This window comes from Balaenoptera acutorostrata, chromosome 10 (genome assembly GCF_949987535.1).
Source record: "Balaenoptera acutorostrata chromosome 10, mBalAcu1.1, whole genome shotgun sequence".
NCBI classification, from domain to species: domain Eukaryota; kingdom Metazoa; phylum Chordata; class Mammalia; order Artiodactyla; family Balaenopteridae; genus Balaenoptera; species Balaenoptera acutorostrata.
Genome location: NC_080073.1, coordinates 47,982,512 through 48,004,793, shown reverse-complemented (window position 1 = coordinate 48,004,793; position 22,282 = coordinate 47,982,512). Strand labels below are relative to the sequence as shown.

Here is a 22,282-nt window from a genome sequence, read left to right as displayed (position 1 = left end):
TTAGACAAACAGAGGAGGTTCCTATCACTTTTTCTTAAGAAATCCATGTGGAACTTTTCCCCAGGAAGCAAAACAAATTTAGGGCAGTGCTTCTCAACTCTAATGCACAAAAGGACCTTTTTAGAGCTTTGTAGAAATCCAATGCCTGGGCCCTGCCCATGGGATTCTGGTTGAATTGGTTTGAGGTGGGGTGGAGGGCTGAATTAAAAAAAGTTCTCCTGATATTCTAATGTGCAACTAAAGTTGAACTGCCAACTTAGAGGGTTTCCATTAAGATAGTGGGTTTCCAAATGTGGTGCCCCGAACCGCTGTGTGAACATCACCCAGGAACTTGCTACAAAGGCAAATTCTCAGGTCCCACTCTAGACCTACTCAATCATAAACACTGGAGTAGGGCCCAGCAAACAGGGCCTCCAGGTGAGGCTGATATGTTTCAGAACCACATCATAAAGGCAAAAGAAACAGCACAGGATGCAAGCTGAAAGTCCCTTTTGTGGATCTTTCTAATAAACTACAAGTTCCAAAAAGAACTTAAAGGGCTTAATCCGTATTCCTATTTATTTAATGTCATGGCCAGCAAGCTTCATAGGGGATTGAGTCTGCCTTGGAAAGCTGTCATAGTGCCTGTTCTTGAAGGGGTTCCGAACAAGTCCCCCAAAAGTTGCCACTTTGGCATGAGGATTATTTTGCTTAGAGGTCAGTCAAGACCCAGCAGACTCAGGAAAAGCTCTTTACCTCCCCCTTAACTGCCTAAAAGAAGCAATCAGTTCCTCCATTTGTGGGGATGTTACCGAGCAAAGGTTTTGCTTTCTAATGTGCTTGGAAGCCAATACTATAGCACCAGCTTTTAGGCTCTCAATCTGTCTCCCCCATCCAGTGTTTGGGGTGAAATTTAAGAGATAGGGGAATTTCAAACTTGGGAGCTGGTTGGCTAGTTCTGAATTAGTCCAGATAAGCTACTTGTGCTGCTGGAAGCCAGATTTTTTTTTTAATTAAAGGACTTCTTGCTTCCTAAAGGGCTTCAGTGGCAAGACTGAAGATTCTTGGTTCCAGGGTCATCGTGGAGGCCTGGGTCCTTGCCTTACACACGTGTGGTGCTGTCTCTGTAAAATAACTCAAGGTTTGATTAATCAACCACCTATTTAAAGAGGCAAAACTAGTTTAAGCTGGTGCTGTTTCACTTTGATTACAGGATTAAGAAAGGAATGTTATCTCCTAAGGAGTTATCTTGCTGGCATCAGGAGAAAACTGCTCTTTTCGGTCAAGCAGTCATCTCTGAATCTTCTAAGGAGGTCTGGTTAATGTATAATGTAGATGCACAATGCACACTTAAAGGGGTTTTCCAGAAGGCAGAAAAAGAAAACCAGCACTGAGTTAAGCAGTGACTGATAAAGTATAATTTTAAAGTAAAAGATAAATTTGCACAGCAACGAAGACCCAATGCCGCCAAAAAAAAAAAATTTAATTAAAATAAAGAAATTAAAATAAATAAAGTAAAGCATAAGAACTATCTAAAAGAAAAAAGATAAATTTGTATTATTCTAATCTTGCCCTAAACATATCTTTAATATGAAAAAGGTAGCTTTCGGTATGAAAATTTAAGGCATTTTTATGACTAAATCAAGCTTTTCTAACTTCTCTGCTCTTATGCCCAAGAAAGATCCTCTGTAAAGATCTCACTCATGAACAGCTCCTGGACTTGGATTAGCCTCGGAGAAGCCATGATTGATTTCAGTTCGGGCAATGTGGAATTTTGCCTGAGCCCTGTGATCCTGGTAAACAGTGAAGGTTAAGAAATCCCCTCACGGACTTCCCTGGTGGTGCAGTGGTTAAGAACCCGCCTGCCAGTGCAGGGGACATGGGTTCGATTCCCTGGTCCGGGAAGATCCCACATGCCACGCAGCAACTAAGCCCGTGTGCCACAACTACTGAGCCTGCGCTCTAGAGCCCGCGTGCCACAACTGCTGAAGCCCGCACGCCTAGAACCCATACTCCGCAACAAGAGAAGCCACTGCAATGAGAAGCCCTCACGCCACAATGAAGAGTAGCCCCTGCTCACCACAACTAGAGAAAGCCTGCGCAGCAACGATGACCCAAGGCAGCCAAAAATAAATAAATAAATAGATTTATTAAAAAAAAAAAAAACAGAAATCCCCTCACACTTTTGTGTTCCAGAAAACAACTTACTGCACAGAATCACCCTCCCATATATGACTCAGTTAAGACTCACAGACACCCTCCTTGGTACTTAAGACAAAGCCAGATACAGACTGGCCAAATTCCCATTCTTTGTCTCATTAGCTGAGCTGCTTGTCCCCACTGATCAATCAGAACAAAATGCTTGCTAGCCAGACTTCAGTCAGGCTTCTCTTTCCTCCAGGCCTCTGACCTCTGCTGTCCCCCAAGGCTGAGCAAGCACAGAAAAGTGGAACATGCCCCCTTATCAGCTTCTCCCGGGAATCGGGAGTAGGACCCCAGGGAGATACTTTTCTGTCAGACCCCACTAGTCATTTCGCCTTGCTCGTCCAGCTTTCCCCCCAAAGATTCTGCTTATCTTTGCTTCCTCTTTACACTATAAAAGAAAAACCATCTTCTGTTTGATTGGAGACACTTGCAGACCCCAGGGTCACGATCTTCGTCTTGCAATAGTCCCCCTTTCCCTCTTGCATTAATTCTTTTGAATACAAGTCTCTATTTACTAAGTCTGGATTGGTTTTTCTCTGGCAGTTTCCTACCATGCTGGCCATCTTTCAGTTTGTAAACACACCAAGCTCGTGACTACCTTGGGGCCTTTGCATGCTGCTCTCTCATCTGGTACATCCCTTCCCACCTCCTCTGACTGGTTTCACAGCCCTCCTGCCTGTTCTGACCCTGGCCCTGCTCACTGTATACCAGAGCCTAGGGTCATAGCCCTATTCTGCACATTTGATATAAGTGGAATCATATAATATGTGGTCTTTTGTGACTGGCTTCTCTCACTTGGTATATATTTTCAAGGTTCATCCATGTTGGAGCATCTATCAGTACTTCATTTTATTGCCAAATAATGTTGCATTGTATGGATATACCACATTTTGTTTAATCATTCCCTGTTGGTTCCCAATTTGGGTTGTTTCCACTTTGGGGCTATCACATGAATGCTGCCACAAACATCCATGTACGATTTCTGTGTGGACATATGTTTCCATTTTTCTTTGGTATTCTATTAGGAAAACCACCAGTTTTCTCCTCCTGAGTAGGGAAAAACCCATTTCTTCCCTAATGTGTCTTTCTTTCCTATGTGTCTCCTTTACTACTCACACAAAACACTTAACTTCTGATACTTTTGGTCACCAAATGCGTGAGGTTTCTCCCCACACCAAGCAATTCTCTGAGACACCAGCTGGGTGTCCTACAACTTAATTCTGACACTATGTACCCAGAGATAGTGTCAGATCCCACAGATTAAGGGCTCAGTCCCACAAGACTGCCCCACCCCACTTCAGATGCCGATCACAAGTAGTAGGTCCCCAGGTTACCCACAACTTCTGTCTCCGTTGTCTACAAATCAGAGGTTCCCATGACCCCCACCTTGGGTTGGATTAATTTGCTAGAGCCACTCACAGAACTCAGAAAACACTTACTTATATTTACCAGTTTATTAAATGATATGCTAAAGGATACAGATGAACAGTCAGATGAAGAGATAACATAGGGTGAGGCCTGGGAGGGTCCAGAGGGCAGGAGCTTCTGTTCCTGTGGATTTGGGATGCGTCACCCTCCCAGTATGAGGATGTATTCACCAACTTGGAAACTCTCTGAACTCCATACTATTGGGATTTTATAGAGGATTCCTCACGTAGGTATGATCAATTATTAACTCCATTTCCAGCCCCTCTCCCCTCTCTGGAGGATGGGGGGCAGGTCTGAAAATTCTAAGCTGCTAATCATGGCTTTTACTTTCCAGTGACCAGCCCTCCTCCAGGAGCCCATTCGGAGTCACCTCATTAAAACTGAAGATTCTCCTAGTACTCTTCTTATTACTTAGGAAATTACAAGGGTTTTAGGAACCCTGCGTCAGGGATCAGGGACAGAGAACAATATATATATTTTCATATAGTAACACTATGTTTAACATTTTAAGGAATTGCCAAACTGTTTTCTGAAGTGGCTGCACATTTTACATTCCTACCAGCAATGTATGAGGGTTCCAATATCTCCACATTTTTGACAACATTTGTTATTATCTAGCAGTCATCCTAGTGGGCGTGAAGTGGTATCTAATTATGGTTTTCATTTGCATTTCCCTAATGATTAATGGTAATGAGCATCCTTTTTATGTGCTTATTGGCCATTTGTATATATATATATCTTCTTTGGAGCAATGTCTATTCAGATCCTTTGCCCATTTTTTCAACTGGATTATTTGCCTTTTTATTGTTGAGTTGTAAGAGTTCTACATATATTCTGGATATAAATCCTTTATCAGAAATACATTTTGCAAATATTTTCTTGGGATTTTCCCTCATTCTTGAATGATAGCTTAGCTGGGTATTGAATTATAGGTTGTAGCCCTCTTCCAATGCAGGAATCAGAAAACTTTCTCTGTAAAGGTCCAGATAGTAAATATTTTCAGCTTTGAGGGTCATATAGTCTCAGTCATAACCACTCAACTCTGCCACTGTAGCAGGAACACAGCCACAAATAATACAGAAATCAATGGGCATGACTGTATTTCAATAAAACTTTACTTATAAAAACAGGCAGCAGGCTTGATTTGGCCCATGGGCTGTCGTGCAGCCACTCTGCCAAATTTGGCATGTATGTTGAGATTAGTGATACCACACATTCATCAAAGGTTTATTACTCACATAATGAGGAATTCTGGGAGAGTAGGGTGACGCCCACGCAGATCCAAAATGGCTTGAGGGACTTCCCTGGTGGAGCAGTGGTTAAGAATCCGCCTGCCAACGCAGGGGACACGGGTTTGGTCCCTGGTCCAGGAAGATCCCACGTGCCACGGAGCAACTAAGCCCATGCACCACAACTACTGATCCTGCACTCTAGAGCCTGCGTGCTGCACCTACTGAGCCTGCATGCCAAAACTACTGAAGCCCACGTGCCTAGAGCCCATGCTCTGCAACAAGAGAAGCCACTGCAATGAGAAGACTGTGCATGGCAACGAAGAGTAGCCTCTGCTCGCTGCAAAAGCCTGCAAGCAGCAACAAAGACCCAACACAGCCAAACAAACAAACAAACAAAACAAACAAACAAAAAGGCTTGAGAGAGCAGGGAAAGGAAATTGGTCTGAGGTTTTTATGGTGGTTCAGGATTGGGGCCAAGGTAGGGTTCTCACAGATGGGTAGAATCTGAATGGTTTGAATTTCCTACTGGCGTCAACGGAGGAAACACCTGGGATTTCTTATCAGCTTGCTCAGATGTAGGAGAGAAGTGGAAGAGGAGAGTTAGGCTTAAAAGATGTCAGTTGTCAAACATAAAAAAAGATGAAGCAGACTCTATTACAGGCTATAGTTGGCTGACCCCATATTCAAGGTTTTTGAAGATACCACATTATCTTCTGGCTTCTATTGTCTTGTTGAGAAATCTGTTGTCAGTTTAATTGTAGTTTCTTTGTAGGAAGTCCTTTTATCTTTGGTTGATTATAGGATCTCTTTATAGCCTTTGATGCCCTGCAATTTCATTACAATGTGTGTAGGTGTAGATTTGTATTTATTCATCCTGTTTGGGATATTTTAAGTCTAGGGATTTCTGAATCTAAAGATTCAGCCCTTTAAACAATTTTGGAAAATTATCGGCTATTCTATCATTGAACATACCCAGATATTTTTTATTCTTTTCTGAATTCCTAATTGATGTAGATGAGACCTAATTCCTTCCCCTAAGTCTCTCAGTATATCTTTCACATTTTCAATCTCTTTCATACTTTCAATCTCTACATCTCTGTGCAGGAGGGCTTGTTTTCAGGTTATCTAATATGCAAAATTACTTGAAACAGAAATCCTGTCCCACCACTGTTGACTGATTGATCTCAGAATGAACATGCAGCCTCAACCTGGATGTTCCTGAGTTTTTTGTTTTTAAGATTTATTTTTTATTTATTTTATTTATTTTTCACTGCATCGGGTCTTAGTTGCAGCATGTGGGATCTTTCATTGCGGTGCACGGGCTTCTTTCTAGTTGTGGCGTGCGGGTTTTCTCTTCTCCAGTTGAGGCGCGAGAGCTCAGTAGTTGCCCCGCAGCATGTGGGATCTTAGTTCCCTGACCAGAGATCAAATCCCCATCCCCTGCATTGTAAGGTGGATTCTTTACCACTGGACCACCGGGGAAGTCCTCTGAGTTTTTAAATTGCAACTGAGAACAGAGCTATTTGGTATGTTCTGACAGACTTTCTGGTCTTTTTCCAGTGGCTGTTAAGACCCAGCTGCACCTCTGTTGTTCAAGTGTTTATCTAAGTTCTTTTCAGTAATGTTCCCTTTTGCTCAAACTATTTTGATTTGTGTCTCTTATGTGTGATGAAGAAAGTCCTAACTAGTGCAGAGGACTATCTCAAAATAGTCCTCTATTGGTACTATCTCAAGTACCATTTCAGAGAGGGAGTCAGGAATTGCAGACCAAGGACAGTGTGAGAAATTTGAGAGTTCTTAAAAACATTGTGTGTTCGTTATCTATTGCTACATAACAAATTACCCCAAAACTTATTATTAAACAACAATTTTATTATCTCACAGTTTCTGCATTCAGGAGCAGCTTAGCTGGGTTGTTCTGGTTTAGGGTCTCTCCTGAGACTGAAGTCATGATATTGGTTAGGGTTGAAGTCACGGGCCTTCCATAATGCTGCTCAAATTTTCTCAGTTATGGAAGCTAGCTTACCTCATTGTGAGTCATCTCAGAAAGACAGAGAGCAGAGAGGTAGCCTCAAGGCCTTTTTACTACCTAGTCTTAGAAGTGACACATCATCACTTCTGCCTTATTCTATTTGTTAGAAGCAAGTCACTAAATCCAGCCCACACTCAAGGGGAGGGGAATGACGCTCCATCTCTTGAAGGTAGGAGTAGCAAAAAATTGTGGACATATTTGAGAAACACTAGACTTTGTCATTCCTCCATGGGTTATAAAGGTGACACTACCTCCACAGCTCCAACTAGACCATTATTCCATCTGAATTTACAGCCTCTCTTCTTTTGACGTTCTTGGTGCCAGATTTAGCACTGACTACGCCTCATGTCAGGACTTAAAACCCATGTTTTGCCATTCATGAAACCTGCATCTTAGCCATGGCTAAGCCTGGGAGGCCCGAGGGAATGTAAGAGTTATTCCAGACCCCCAAAACCCTCAGATGGGTTACCCCAGACCTCATCACTGACCTACATCCCTCACAGGGTGGCAGTAGATAGTACTGACACACTTCACACGAGTTCCCTGTCCACATCGGTCCTGGCCTACCTGTTCATCAAGGAGGTACCCTGCTCCTATGACTCCCTAACCACTTGATTTCTGAATACTGTCTCCAGTCTGTCTCCTGATTTTGGAAGGAACAGTTGAGGCATTCTGACTCTGTATTTACCCATTCCCTGCCCAGTTTCTACTGACTGAGGACCACACATGAAGTGTCAACTGCATGCTCAAGAACATCTTCCTCATAACTCTCCTGGTTCTCTCATCTTGCCGCCTATAAGACGGCATCCAATTTGTACTCCATCATCCCCAACAGAACAATTATGGCCTCTACATCTCCCTGCTCTGTACACCCCTAACCCCACTGACACCCTGGCAGTCAGGTCACACAAAGGAATCTATAACTTCTGCTGGTCTGGAAAGTAAGGTAACCAGAGCCAGGCCATGTGGGAGGCCATGAGCATGGAACACATCTGTCTCTCCTTCTAGCAGGCACTCCCACATCTTCCACCCATGCAGTGAATAATTATCCAGGCTTGTGGAGAATGGATGAGGTCCTTAACCCCATGGCCCTATGATACCAGCTCTCCCTACCTTCCTTTTCTTTTCTTTTTTTTTTTAATATTTATTTATTTGGCTGCACCGGGTCTTAGTTGTGGCATGCGAACTGTTAATTGTGGCATGTGGGATCTAGTTCCCTGACCAGGGATCGAACACGGGCCCCCTGCATTGGGAGCGCAGAGTATTAGACACTGGACCACCAGGGAAGTCCTCTCTCCCAACGTTCTTAATCTACTTGATCTTTCATTGCTCTACAATCATACTAACCCTGATCATCCATACGATCCAGCAACTAAGGAGTTAATTAGGAGATGCTCTTCTGTGAAAGGAAAATAAAAATGGAGTCTGTATTGCCAAGAGAGCTCTCTAACAAGCTATTGAGGAAGCGTGACTTATGCACGTCTTAGCCTGTGGAACCTGACCTTTTGACCTAATGAAGTCATCCAGAACATCTGCCAGAAACAACATATCTACTTATTGACACCCTAAAGAAACTTGTGATTCCTGAGGACAAATCTTTTCCGATCATGTCAGTGCCAACCACAATTCTTGCCAGGCAACTTTCAACAGCCTCGTGCTTTTTTTTTTTAATAATTAAAAAAAAAACACATTTATTTATTTATTTATTTATGGCTGCGTTGGGTCTTTGTTGCTGCATGCAGTCTTTCTCTAGTTGTGGCGACCGGGGGCTACCCTTTATTGCGGTGCACGGGCTTCTCATTATGGTGGCTTCTCTTGTTGCAGAGCTTGGGCTGTAAGCGCCTGGGATTCAGTAGTTGTGGCACGTGGGCTCAGTAGTTGTGGCTCACAGGCTCTAGAGTGCAAGCTCAGTAGTTGTGGTGCACAGGCTTAGTTGCTCCATGGCATGTGGGATCTTCCTGGACCAGGGCTCGAACCCATGTCCCCTGCATTGGCAGGCAGACTCTTAACCACTGTGCCACCAGGGAAGTCCCAGCCTCGTGGCTTTCTGTCTTTATAAGCCCCTGTTTCTCTTCCCCATCAGGGAATACTCTTTCAAGAGTTACCTGAATCTGTGTCTCCCAAATTACAGTTATTGCAATTGCAATAAGATCCCAAATAAACTTTTTTTTTTCATCCTCCTGCATTATTTTTTTGGTTGACACTTCCTACCTGGTCTCATTCTACCTGTGAGGAGGAGTTCCAGGTAGGGAGGGATATTAGGCCCCTTCAAAGACTCCAGTCTACAGACAGAACTGAAAGTGCTACTTAGGTCTCTTTCTCACTTAGGGGTAATATTTAAATTATTAACAATTTACTAGCCTAAATGGATCAAAGCAGGTCCTTGATGGTCTAGGCATTAACTCTTCAATTGTTGTATCACATGAGTGATCCGTGAGGGGTTGGTTGGCGGGGGAGTTCCTGTGGGGTTCAGCGTGTGTTTAAATAGTTCAGCCACTATTTACCAACTGGAACATGGGAACTTTCAAAAATGATAAGAAAAAAATGGTTGGAACCAGAATAGCTATAACCATATGTACAAACTAAAATTTGTACTGCTTTGTACCTGCTTCTCCAGCTGATAGCGCCACAAAGTCTCTTCCAGTTATAGCCTAGGAACCAGCCTGCTCTGACTTTCTGATGTGAGTTTTGACCTTCATCCTTGCCTGTTGTTCTTGATATACTCTTGGCCTCAATATTTTGAATCATCCCTGCTTCTCTGGGTGGTGCCCATTCTTGGACAGGGACTTTTCATTGGAAACTTGTCCTTGAGCCTAACTAGCCCTCCTCACTACCCTACCCACAAACCCCTTTCCGTAGCTTCTGGGATCCCAGGTCAGAGCCATGCCATCCCCTGCTCTTCCTCTAGATGGAGATGGGACAGGATATGATGGAAAGCTGTAGTGAAAAGACGGAAGGATTCGTCCTGGGTGGCTATTCCACTTACCCTACTTCCTAGGGCAACCCAAACCAATCTATGACAGGCAGTGTGCTAGGAGCTACAGGAACTGTGAGGTGATTAAGAAAATATACAGGCATGGTAATCAGTCACTCTCAAATAACCCTGTTACTTTATTTCTTTTTTTTGGCCACACTGCTCGGCTTGCGGTATCTTAGTTCCTCGAACAAGGATTGAACCCGCGCCCTCAGCAGTGAAATCGCGGAGTCCTAACCAGTGGACCAGCAGGGAATTCCCTACATTTTTTAACTTAGCATTTGTAAATATTTGATGTGAAGTTATTAGTGAAATGGCTTATCAGTTTTCCACACTGGACCACTGGCTCTTTTCATAGTAGGTACTTGAGTGCCTTATGTCTTCAAAGACAGGGCCCAGATTGAGTGGCTAAAAATAGGGTGAAAATCGCAGCAGGACATTTTACTTTCTGTCACTTGGCCACAGCTGATTCTCAGGCTTACATTCTGATCTATTTTCTCTGGCCACAGTCCTGACCACATTCCCACTCCCCATACCCAAACTTCAAATAGGAGGGAAAAAATTAAGGGGGAGATTTTCCCCTTCTTTTTAGAGGCAAAAAGCTGATGCATTTTAAATTTGAAAACACGCAAATGAACAAAGCTCTTCAGCCTGTGGCTTTTGCATGCTGCAGGGAATCAGGGTAAAAGGAAGGATCCTGCGCTCCCAGGTTGTCAACTTTGGCTACATGTTGGGATCACCTGGGGAGTTAAAGAAGTAGGAACACTTGGGCCCCACCCACAAAGCTTTGCGCTTAATTGATGTGCAATGTAAACGCTTTAAGAGCTCCCCAGGGGATTATACTGTGCAGAGCCCGTGATTTACATTCACAGTTCTTTGCTACTCAAAGCCTGGTATAAGAATACAACATGGGCACACCTGTGAGTTTGTCAGACATAGTCTTTGCCCCCTTGCACACCTCCCAAATTAGAATCTGCAGTTTAACCAGTTAAACCTGTTTAACCTCAAGTGATTTGCATTCCTATGCACATTAAAGTTGGAGAAGCTCTGCCCAGGGCTCCTGCCAAGCAAACTGGCCCAATGTGAAAGGAGGTAAAACACTCAGGAAACAGAGCTCCAAGAATAGGCCCCCAACCAGAGGACGGAAGAGACCTCCTTGCTACAGGCTCTGTGCTGTGGCTCTCAGAGAAATCAGGTAGTGGCCGAGGTGGGCTGAGCCTCAGGGAGCGGGGCAGGACTTCAAAACAGAGCTGCTCTCTGAGCAGAGCAAACAGAGCAAAGAGACTGCTTCTGCAGCGGTGCAAACGCTGGAGGGGCCGATCTGCTGGATCTGTTTGACCACACCAGTCTGGGTGCTGTCTATGTTAGCTGCTGTCCCGTTGCATAAGCACACCCCAAACACAGAACCTGCTCGAGCTCCTCTGTGATGGGAACACTGTGTTCTCAAACAGACGGTAAAACATAAAATGTTGCTCACCATCCAGTTCTACAAGGATTAAGTCATTTGCCACTGCAGCTGCTGACCGACAGTGCACCCCAGGAGGAATTCAGGATGAAAACCAGGATGAGGCGCTCTGTGCTTTGGAAAAACAGGCCCCTTAGACAGTTAGATGTATATCTCAGGAAGAATTTTAATGAGTCTGGATTCTTGCATTTTCCCAAACATAGAAAAAGCACTAAAATCATTAACTGAGATACCTGTTCCTTGTGACCTTTCACTGAGATGTATGCTTGACAGCACGTATTCCCTAGACACAATCATATGTGTACTGGCTTCTCCTCGATCTCTGTAGAGCAGCTCTCTCAGAGCTACTGAGAGGATGTCTTCTGGGCTATAGTCCTCAGTAACACCCAATCTACCAGCTCTTATGTTGTGTGTTTTTCTTTCAGTTGATGAGACAAGACTCAAAACTCTTTCCTGTGTGTGGTGGCAGATGTCCAATCCCTAACCCATTCACCCACTCCTTGGAGACAAGTTGCTAAGAACATTATTTCAGAAGGAAAACTGTATAGACGAGCAGTTCCCACTTTCCTTTTTGGGTATGTTGGATATTTTCCAGTTCTCCCCCATATTCACTCTCAATCCTTCTCAACGCTGTCCTGAGACCTGAGAAGCTGACCTTCTTCCGCCAGCTTCCAGTTGAGTCATGTTGACTCAAAGAAAAACACACAACATAAGAGTTGTGAGTTTACATTTTGTTCAGGGTCTTGCTGAGGACTAGAGACCAGGAGACAGCCTCTCAGTAGCTCTGAGGAACTTCTCTGAAGAGGTGGGGGGGGGGAACCAGTTTATATATGGTTTTTTCCTTTTCTTTTGGCTAGGAAATACATGTAGGCAAGCATACATCATGGTAAAAGACCTACTGCTGGTCACAAAGAACAGACACCTCAAGTTAATAATTTCATTGCTTTTCTGTGTAGGGGGAGATGCAAGAATCTGGGGTCATTGTAATTCTTCCTGAGATATACATTTAACTATCTAGGGGCCTGTTTATCCAAAGCACAGAGTACCTTATCCTTTTTTCATCCTGAATTCCTCTCGGGGTGCAGAGTGCAGTGGGTTGCAACTTAACCCTTATATAATTGGGTGATGAGAGATACTCTTTGTTCACAGTTGGGCCAGTGGCAGGCCCTGGCAGGAGATCAAAGGGAGAGTCAGGAAACTTATTACCCCAGCTCACTGTGTGTTGGACCATGGGGTTGGGCGTGTCCCTGAACTGAAGGCCACAGCTTCTGTCAGGTAGCCAGCTCCTAGGGGTGGTAATAGTTTCCAAATATCGCTAGCCCTGGGGTTTTGCTTTTCTTATGCTCACCCACGTCATCTAATTACCTGTAATGAATACGCTTTGTTTGCATAATTGGGAGAAGTGATAAAACACAGAAACCAGTACTCCAAATTCGCGCCCTGGGCAGCGAAGCACAGGCAGATACGCCCTCACAGGGGCGGGTCGGGCTCCCAGGCCAGACCCCCGCCCGGGCGCAGCCTCCAGGCCAAGCCTCACCCGCCGCCCCCCGGGAACCCCATGTTGTGTTTTCTTAACAATTACACTTTTTGGGGGGGGGCGCGCCACGAGGCATATGGGATCTTAGTTCCACGACCAGGGATCAAACCCGTGCCCCCTGCAGTGAAAGCGCGGAGCCTTAACCACTGGACCGCCAGGGAAGTCCCCAATTACACTTTTTATATGTTGCCGCTCATTTATGCTGTGCCGTTGGTTTGTGTCTCACCTCATCAATAGCCCTCTGGTGCCAGGATCCATTCTCTCTTTCCATCCTTGGCGGCTGGGGCATTGACAAAGAACCTGGGGTGGTTCGGACGGCTGGAACAGAGCCTCAGCGCACGGATGAGCACCCCTCCTACTGAAACATCAGTTGGCAACATGCTGAGGCCTGGCACTAGGGTGCATGTACCAGAGGGCAACCAGGACAGCTATCTGGCCCCTTGACACAGCAGCTTGCACGTGTCCTCCAATGGCAGCAGGTGGTCTTTATGGCATTGGCTCCACACCCTCCAGGTTCTCTGATGCTGTCGATAGAAGACATTTGCTCCTACAGGGACTGGGCAGTCTCCTGATGTGACTTCAGCCCTTCTTCAAGCAGCCTCTCTATCCCCAAACCTACTCCTCCAGGATTCCACATACTGGCAAATAGTACCATTGTTCACCCACTAGGTGAGACTTGTTAGAAATCACCCATAAGATAAAAGAGCTGGAAGCTGTGGGAAGGTAGAGTTTTGTGTGCCTGTGGGCTGGGAATAAGCAAGTACCCCTGGTTGTGGTGGTGATGGGGGAAGAGACTGTCCTGGAGCAGAGCCTCCCTGCGGATCTGGTTCCCTTTGTTGAAAGGGGCCCCACGGAGTAATGAGTGGTCCCCTTAACAGCTCCCTCTGGCCAGCCTGGTCGCTATCTTGACTCCTGGCTTTGTCACCGGAAAGAGACCCACACCTGTACAGAGGCTAACCTACTTTCTCTTTTGTTCCCACGCCACAATCTGCTAATCTATGCCACAGCCGTGCTTGCTTAATAGAAAGGAAGGCAGAAGTCCACAGAAGCAAAACCGAAGAACCGGCCCGAGACAGAAAGGCCCAAGATGGCAAAAGCCAACTCTCCGGAACCGGTTCTAGCCTGACCACGAGGGCAACACCTGTGCAGATGAGATGGAAGTGTGTGAAAGTTGCCTTTGCTTCATTACCATGCTAGGATCTCTGCCCAAAGTGGAGACTCGCACTTTGCTAGGCACAACTAGTGCTGAGTGCAAGGGAGCCCAGAGGAATGCTCTTGCTCCTGCTGTTTCTGGAAATCTCCATCTCTTCCCCCAAATTCTGATGGCACACCCACCTCTTACCCCTTAAAAGTTGCAGGCGTCCCTCCCTCAACGGGAAGGGGGCTTCAGAACAGGAGCTCTCCCCTCCTCATTCCTTGATCAACAAATAAAGTTTCTGCTCTGCTGAACCTGGTCTCATTCTATTGAGCCAGTAGCACCTCGCAAGGAAAGACCCAGTTGGGGTCCACCCAAGCAGTTGGGGATAAGAAACAGCTTTGATGTCATTCTTCTCTGGGGGGAGGGAGCCCTGGAGGGAAGCCCTGCACACACATGGGGAGGGGTGTAGGAAAACAGGACAAGACTGATAGAGATCTGGGGCATGAACAGAAGGCAGGCGTCCAGTGGGTTACGTTAGGTGGGGAGTGTCGGGGACAAGCCTATGGGCTGGGCTCAGAGGACGCCCAGAAAGGCACTAGGGCCCGGGAGAAGCCGAGACGTTGGCCCTCCCTGCTTCCTAGAGGGGCCTAGAGGCCCGGCGCGGCGATGCGCGTGCGCGATACGGGCCAGCGGAGAGCCCGGAAAGGGGGCTGGCGCGGGGCTGGTCGTGCAGTCCGCGGACTGAGAGTCTCGCGACCGCGGGCGTCGGTGAGCGGGGCAACAGGGCGCGTCGGGGGCTGCCGTGCGGGCGCGGGGTTCCCGGGGGGCGGCGGGTGAGGCTTGGCCTGGAGGCTGCGCCCGGGCGGGGGTCTGGCTTGGGAGCCTGCCCCGCCCCGGTGAGGGCGTATCTGCCTGCGCTTCGCTGCCCGGGGCGCGAATTTGGAGTACTGGTTTCTGTGTTTTATCACTTCTCCCAATTATGCAAACAAAGCGTATTCATTACAGGTAATTAGATGACGCGGGTGAGCGTAAGAAAAGTAAAAGTAACTGCAGTCCGTTACTGTTTTTGTCTGGAGGCTTCCTGACCTTTTAAAATTTGTGCATGATTATGCAAACTCTTACACGTATATGTAAATTTTTAACTACGAAACAGGATCCTACTACTGCTTAAAAATTTTTTAGTATTGTAATAAAACAGTATTGTGATAATATATGCATAACATTTACCATATGATACATAAAAATTTACCATTTTAACCATTTAAAGTGTATAATTCAGTAGCATTAAGTATATTCGTACTGTTGCTTCTTGAAAATTATATCTTCAGCTTCCGGAATGCATTTATTCATATATTGGTTAAAATTGATGCCAGCATTATGACACCACTGAGATATATATTTGCAAGTATAATTAAAATAAAACATTTTGTTTGCAGTTTATTTCGTATAATACACATTACATGAAGCTGTAAATGCCGAGCAACTGATGTTTGTGCAGAAAAATAGCAAATTCTTTATTAGGGTGATTATTTCTGTTTTCAAAATAAAAGAGTAGTGTCTATAAAATGCAGTTTTTAAACACAAGTAACAGCACTAACCTAAAACTACTCTACTGTCGTCTGACATACAGGCTTAAGAAATAAGAAAATGTTCTCCTTCCTAAGTTAAGAGTGGTGGCAAGGAAAAGAACACCATCCTCTTTCAAACTGTTTGCGGTTCTGTTACTAACCAGGGTTCTTGGCCTCCTTAATCAATAGAAATTAAGAGGCCTGACAAGAAATTCAGGCAAGGCAGCAGGAGGGAGTGAAAACAAGTAACAGGTTCCCTTGCTTGCTCCCTGAAGGGGTGGTGGGGTTTCTTACTTGGGGTGAGGGTAGGGGTAGGTCTGGGGGTCCCAACTGAGGGGTGGCTTCGGTCGTCTACCCACCCTTGGTGGTGCTGTGTGCAGGGTACATGGGCTATACTCTGCTTTTGCTCCCAGCTCCTCAGAAGTGGCAGTTGGGTTTTTGGTCTTTTTGTATCTTGTTGTTCATAATTTGCCCCAGCTGGGCCTGGAAGCAGTTATTTTTAGTCCCTTATAGTTTCTTTGTGTTTTGTTGGTGGAGGAGATGTTTGTCTAGGTGCAGGCACTGCAGCGAAGGGTCCCAGGTCCCAGCCTGTCTCACTTCCAAACTGAAAACTCCTTAATGTTAGGTCGCTTATTTTGCAAGGAAGTAATTTGCTTAGGGATTTCAGGGAATTTCCATTTGTTATACACATGTTTATATCTGTGCATTTTCAGGGACTGACAAATGAGGCTGCTCTTGCATGTTGTTCTCAATGCTGAAGAAAGGCAGACAAATTTTGGTTTAAAAAGTAAGCCAAAAAGATGGGATTGTTTTGAAGATAAACCTCTATATGTACTAATAAGGAAGGGAAACTGACAAAAACATGAAAAATAGTAACTATGCCAAGGTTAAGTTTTCTATGGCTCTGGTATCCAGGAAGCATTAGTGCATGAGCATTCTATGCTGTCATTCTCCAGAGCAAAAATACAGAAAATGTAGTAAAGTATAAGTCATTTTACTTTGCAATCTTCAGTATTTTTAATATCAGAAACTGTCTGGAAGAGGTCCCTCAGGTGAGTCATCGTGTGCTCTAGATTGAATTTTTGAGCTTATACTTTTTCTTCCCTGATTTTAGACCTCATCCTCCTTCCTTGTTTTATTATAGTACATAAGACCTGTCTCTGTCTTTATTTCATTGTCTGTCTTCTCATAAGCTACTCAAGGCAGTGCTTTTTGTCTGCTTTATTCACTGCAGAGACCTTAGTGCCTAGGACATAGTAGGTGCTCAGTAAATATTTGTTAAATTAATGAAAGAAAATACAAATTGGAGATGATAAGCATTGACAGTATTCAATGCCCTTATTGCCAAGTTAATCCATAATATCTAGACATTAATATTTCTAGATAGAAATAAACACAGTAACTCAGACTTCTTCAGTTTAAAAACCTTTTTATTTTGGGACTTCCCTGGTGGTCCAGTGATTAAGACTCAGTGCTCCCAATGCGGGGGCACGGGTTCAATCCCTGGACAGGGAACTAAGATCCCGCATGCTGCATGGTGTGGCCAAAAAAAACCCCACCTTTTTATTTTGACAATTGTAGACTCACAGAGGGTGTCCGAACTTTACAGAGTTCCCTTATATCTTTACCTGTTTTGCCTAAAGGTAGTATATTGCATAGCCATAGTATAGTCATCAAACTTAAGAAATGTACAGGGGTCCAATACTGTTAATTAAACTGCTGATTTATTTAGGGTTCATCACTGTCTCACTAGTGTTCTTTTTCTGTTCCAGGATCCAATCTGGAATCCCTCATTCCATTTAATTGTCATGTCTTCTTGTTCTCCTTCAGTCTGTGACATTTCCTCAGTTTTACTTGTTTTTCATGATTTTGACACTTTTGAAGTATTTTATATTTGTAATTTTAGAATGACGCTCTCGATTTGGTTTTGTCAGATGTTCTTCTGCTTAGATTGAGGATGATGTCAATATGTCTTCTTACTAGTGATACTACTTTTGATCCAGTATTTCTGCCAAGTTTCATCACTGTAAAGTTGCTGTCTTTCCTTTGTAATTAGTAATTATTTTGAGGAAGACATTTTGAGACTTTGCATAGAAATATCCTTTCTCCTCAACTTTTAGCCACTAATTAGCATTTCTTGGTGGATCTTGTCTGTAGCAGTTATTATTGTGATGTTCTTCTAGGTGCCTTTCATTTCTATTTTTTCTTCTACATTTATTAACTGGAATTCTTTGTAAGGAAGAGTTGTGCCTTTTCTCCCTTTTGTTTATTTACTTAATTACATCAGTGTGTGAGTTCAGTGTTTATTTTGGGGGTTTATTGCATGTATTGTTATTTATTTTGTGGCTTAAGTTATTCTGATTTTGGCCATTGGGAGCTCTTTCAAGTTGGCTTCTGTTTCCCCTTACATGCTTCCATCCTGTTGTGTGTCTTTCTTTGATTTTCAGGCACTACAAGTTACTCATCTTGTGTTTTTACCTCCCCCAGCCCTGGAATCAACCATTTCTGCAAGGATTCCTGGTTTCATTTATTGCAGAGTGGTACTTAGAAACCAAATTTTGGGCACTAGGTTGAGCTTATTTTTTTTTTTTTTTCCCAAACATCTTTATTGAAGTATAATTGCCTTACAATAGTGTGTTAGCATCTGCTTTATAACAAAGTGAATCAGGTATACATATACAATATGTTCCCATTTCTCTTCCCTCTTGCATCTCCCTCCCCATCCCACCCCTCTAGGTGGTCACAAAGCACCGAGCTGATCTCCCTGTGCTATGCGCCTGCTTCCCACTAGCTATCTATTTTACATTTGGTAGTGTATATATGTCCATGACACTCTCTTACCCTGTCACATCTCACCCCACCCCCTCCCCATATCCTCAAGTCCATTCTCTAGTAGGTCTGTGTCTTTATTCCCGTCTTGCCACTAGGTTCTTCATGGCCTTTTTTTTTTTTTCCCTTAGATTCCATATATATGTGTTAGCATACTGTATTTGTTTTTCTCTTTCTGACTTACTTCACTCTGTATGACAGACTCTAACTCCATCCACCTCATTACAAATACCTCCATTTCATTTCTTTTTATGGCTGAGTAATATTCCATTGTATATATGTGCCACATCTTCTTTATCCATTCATCTGTCGATGGACATTTAGGTTGCTTCCATGTCATGGCTATTGTAAATAGAGCTGCAATGAACATTTTGGTACATGACTCTTTTTGACCTATGGTTTTCTCAGGGTATATGGCCAGTAGTGGGATTGCTGGGTCGTATGGTAGTTCTATTTGTAGTTTTTTAAGGAACCTCCATACTGTTCTCCATAGTGGCTGTATCAATTTACATTCCCACCAACAGTGCAAGAGTGTTCCCTTTCCTCCACACCCTCTCCAGCATTTATTGTTTCTAGATTTTTTGATGATGGCCATTCTGACCGGTGTGAGATGATATCTCATTGTAGTTTTTTTTTTTTTTTTTTTTTTTTAGTTTTCCCAGCACCACTTATTGAAGAGACTGTCTTTTCTCCATTGTATATCTTTGCCTCCTTTGTCATAGATTAGTTGACCATAGGTGCGTGGGTTAATCTCTGGGCTTTCTATCTTGTTCCATTGATCTATGTTTCTGTTTTTGTGCCAGTACCATATTGTCTTGATTACTGTAGCTTTGTAGTATAGTCTGAAGTCAGGGAGTCTGATTCCTCCAGCTCCATTTTTTTGCCTCAAGACTGCTTTGGCTATTCGGGGTCTTTTGTGTCTCCATACAAATTTTAAGATGATTTGTTCTAGCTCTGTAAAAAATGCCATTGGTAATTTGATAGGGATTGCATTGAATCTGTAGATTGCTTTGGGTAGTATACTCATTTTCACAATGTTGATTCTTCCAATCCAAGAACATGGTATATCTCTCCATCTGTTGGTATCATCTTTAATTTCTTTCATCAGTGTCTTATAGTTTTCTGCATACAGGTCTTTTGTCTCCCTAGGTAGGTTTATTCCTAGGTATTTTATTCTTTTTGTTGCAGTGGTAAATGGGAGTGTTTCCATAATTTCTCTTTCAGATTTTTCATCATTAGTGTATAGGAATGCAAGAGATTTCTGTGCATTAATTTTGTAACCTGCAACTTTACCATATTCATTAATTAGCTCTAGCAGTTTTCTGGTGGCAGTTTTAGGATTCTCTATGTATAGTATCATGTCATCCGCAAACAGTGACAGTTTTACTTCTTCTTTTCCAATTTGTATTCCTTTTATTTCTTTGTCTTCTCTGATTGCCGTGGCTAGGACTTCCAGAACTATGTTGAATAATAGTGGTGAGAGTGGACATCCTTGTCTCGTTCCTGATCTTAGAGGAAATGCTTTCAGTTTTTCACCATTGAGAATGATGTTTGCTGTGGGTTTGTCATATATGGCCTTTATTATGTTGAGGTAGGTTCCCTCTATGCCCACTTTCTGGAGAGTTTTTATCATAAATGGGTGTTGAATTTTGTCAAAAGCTTTTTCTGCATCTATTGAGATGATCATATGGTTTTTATTCTTCAATTTGTTAATATGGTGTATCACATTGATTGATTTGCGTATATTGAAGAATCCTTGCATCCCTGGGATAAATCCCACTTGATCGTGGTGTATGATCCTTTTAATGTGTTGTTGGATTCTGTTTGCTAGTATTTTGTTGAGGATTTTTGCATCTATATTCATCAGTGATATTGGTCTGTAATTTTCTTTTTTTGTAGTGTCTTTGTCTGGTTTTGGTATCAGGGTGATGGTGGCCTCATAGAATGAGTTTGGGAGTGTTCCTTCCTCTGCAATTTTTTGGAAGAGTTTGAGAAGGATGGGTGTTAGCTCTTCTCTAAATGTTTGATAGAATTCATCTGTGAAGCCATCTGGTCCTGGACTTTTGTTTGTTGGAAGATTTTTAATCACAGTTTCAATTTCATTACTTGTGATTGGTCTGTTGATATTTTCTGTTTCTTCCTGATTCAGTCTTGGAAGGTTATACCTTTCTAAGAATTTGTCCATTTCTTCCAGGTTGTCCATTTTATTGGCATAAAGTTGCTTGTAGTAGTCTCTTAGGATGTTTTGTATTTCTGCGGTGTCTGTTGTAACTTCTCCTTTTTCATTTCTGATTTTATTGATTTGAGTCCTGTCCCTCTTTTTCTTGATGAGTCTGGCTAATGGCTTATCAATTTTGTTTATCTTCTCAAAGAACCAACTTTTAGTTTTATTGATCTTTGCTATTGTTTTCTTTGTTTCTATTTCATTTATTTCTGCTCTGATCTTTATGATTTCTTTCCTTCTGCTAACTTTGGGTTTTGTTTGTTCTTCTTTCTCTAGTTTCTTTAGGTGTAAGGTTAGATTGTTTACTTGAGATTTTTCTTGTTTCTTTAGGTAGGCTTGTATAGCTATAAACTTCCCTCTTAGAACTGCTTTTGCTGCATCCCATAGGTTTTGGGTCGTCGTGTTTTCATTGTCATTTGTCTCTAGGTATTTTTTGATTTCCTGTTTGATTTCTTCAGTGATCTCTTGGTTATTTAGTAACGTATTGTTTAGCCTCCATGTGTTTGTCTTTTTTACGTTTTTTTCCCTGTAATTCATTTCTAATCTCATAGCATTGTGGTCAGAAAAGATGCTTGATATGATTTCAATTTTTTTAAATTTACTGAGGCTTGATTTGTGACCCAAGATGTGATCTATCCTGGAGAATGTTCCGTGCGCACTTGAGAAGAACGTGTAATCTGCTGTTTTTGGATGGAATGTCCTATATATATCAATTAAATCTATCTGGTCTATTGTGTCATTTAAAGCTTGTGTTTCCTTATTTATTTTCATTTTGGATGATCTGTCCATTGGTGTAAGTGAGGTGTTAAAGTCCCCCACTATTATTGTGTTACTGTCGATTTCCTCTTTTATAGCTGTTAGCAGTTGCCTTATGTATTGAGGTGCTCCTATGTTGGGTGCATATATATTTATAATTGTTATATCTTCTTCTTGGATTGATCCCTGGATCATTATGTAGTGTCCTTCCTTGTCTCTTGTAACATTCTTTATTTTAAAGTCTATTTTATCTGATATGAGTATAGCTACTCCAGCTTTCTTTTGAATTCCATTTGCATGGAATATCTTTTTCCATCCCCTCACTTTCAGTCTGTATGTGTCCCTGGGACTGAAGTGGGTCTCTTGTAGACAGCATATATATGGGTCTTGTTTTTGTATCCATTCAGCCAGTCTATGTCTTTTGGTTGGGGCATTTAATCCATTCACGTTTAAGGTAATTATCGATATGTATGTTCCTATGACCATTTTCTTAATTGTTTTGGGTTTGTTTTTGTAGGTCCTTTTCTTCTCTTGTGTTTCCCACTTAGAGAAGTTCCTTTAGCATTTGTTGTAAAGCTGGTTTGGTGGTGCTGAATTCTCTTAGCTTTTGCTTGTCTGTAAAGCTTTTGATTTCTCCATCAAATCTAAATGAGATCCTTGCTGGGTAGAGTAATCTTGGTTGTAGGTTCTTCCCTTTCATCACTTTAAGTATATCATGCCACTCCCTTCTGGCTTGCAGAGTTTCTGCTGAGAAATCAGCTGTTAACCTTATGGGAGTTCCCTTGTATGTTATTTGTCGTTTTTCCCTTGCTGCTTTCAGTAATTTTTCTTTGTCTTTAATTTTTGCCACTTTGATTACTATGTGTCTCGGCGTGTTTCTCCTTGGGTTTATTCTGTATGGGACTCTCTGCGCTT

At 43.0% G+C, this 22,282-nt stretch overlaps 1 protein-coding gene across 1 annotated transcript in view; it reads left to right on the top strand.

Moving 5' to 3' along the window:
• The first annotated feature begins 14,680 nt into the window (after positions 1 to 14,680).
• ZNF852 (zinc finger protein 852) overlaps positions 14,681 to 22,282 on the top strand; it is a 32,433-nt gene continuing 24,831 nt past the window's right edge. Inside the window, exon 1 of the mRNA XM_057554626.1 lies at positions 14,681 to 14,758. The gene's annotated coding sequence lies outside the window, so the exon portion shown is untranslated. The remainder of the gene's footprint in view (positions 14,759 to 22,282) is intronic.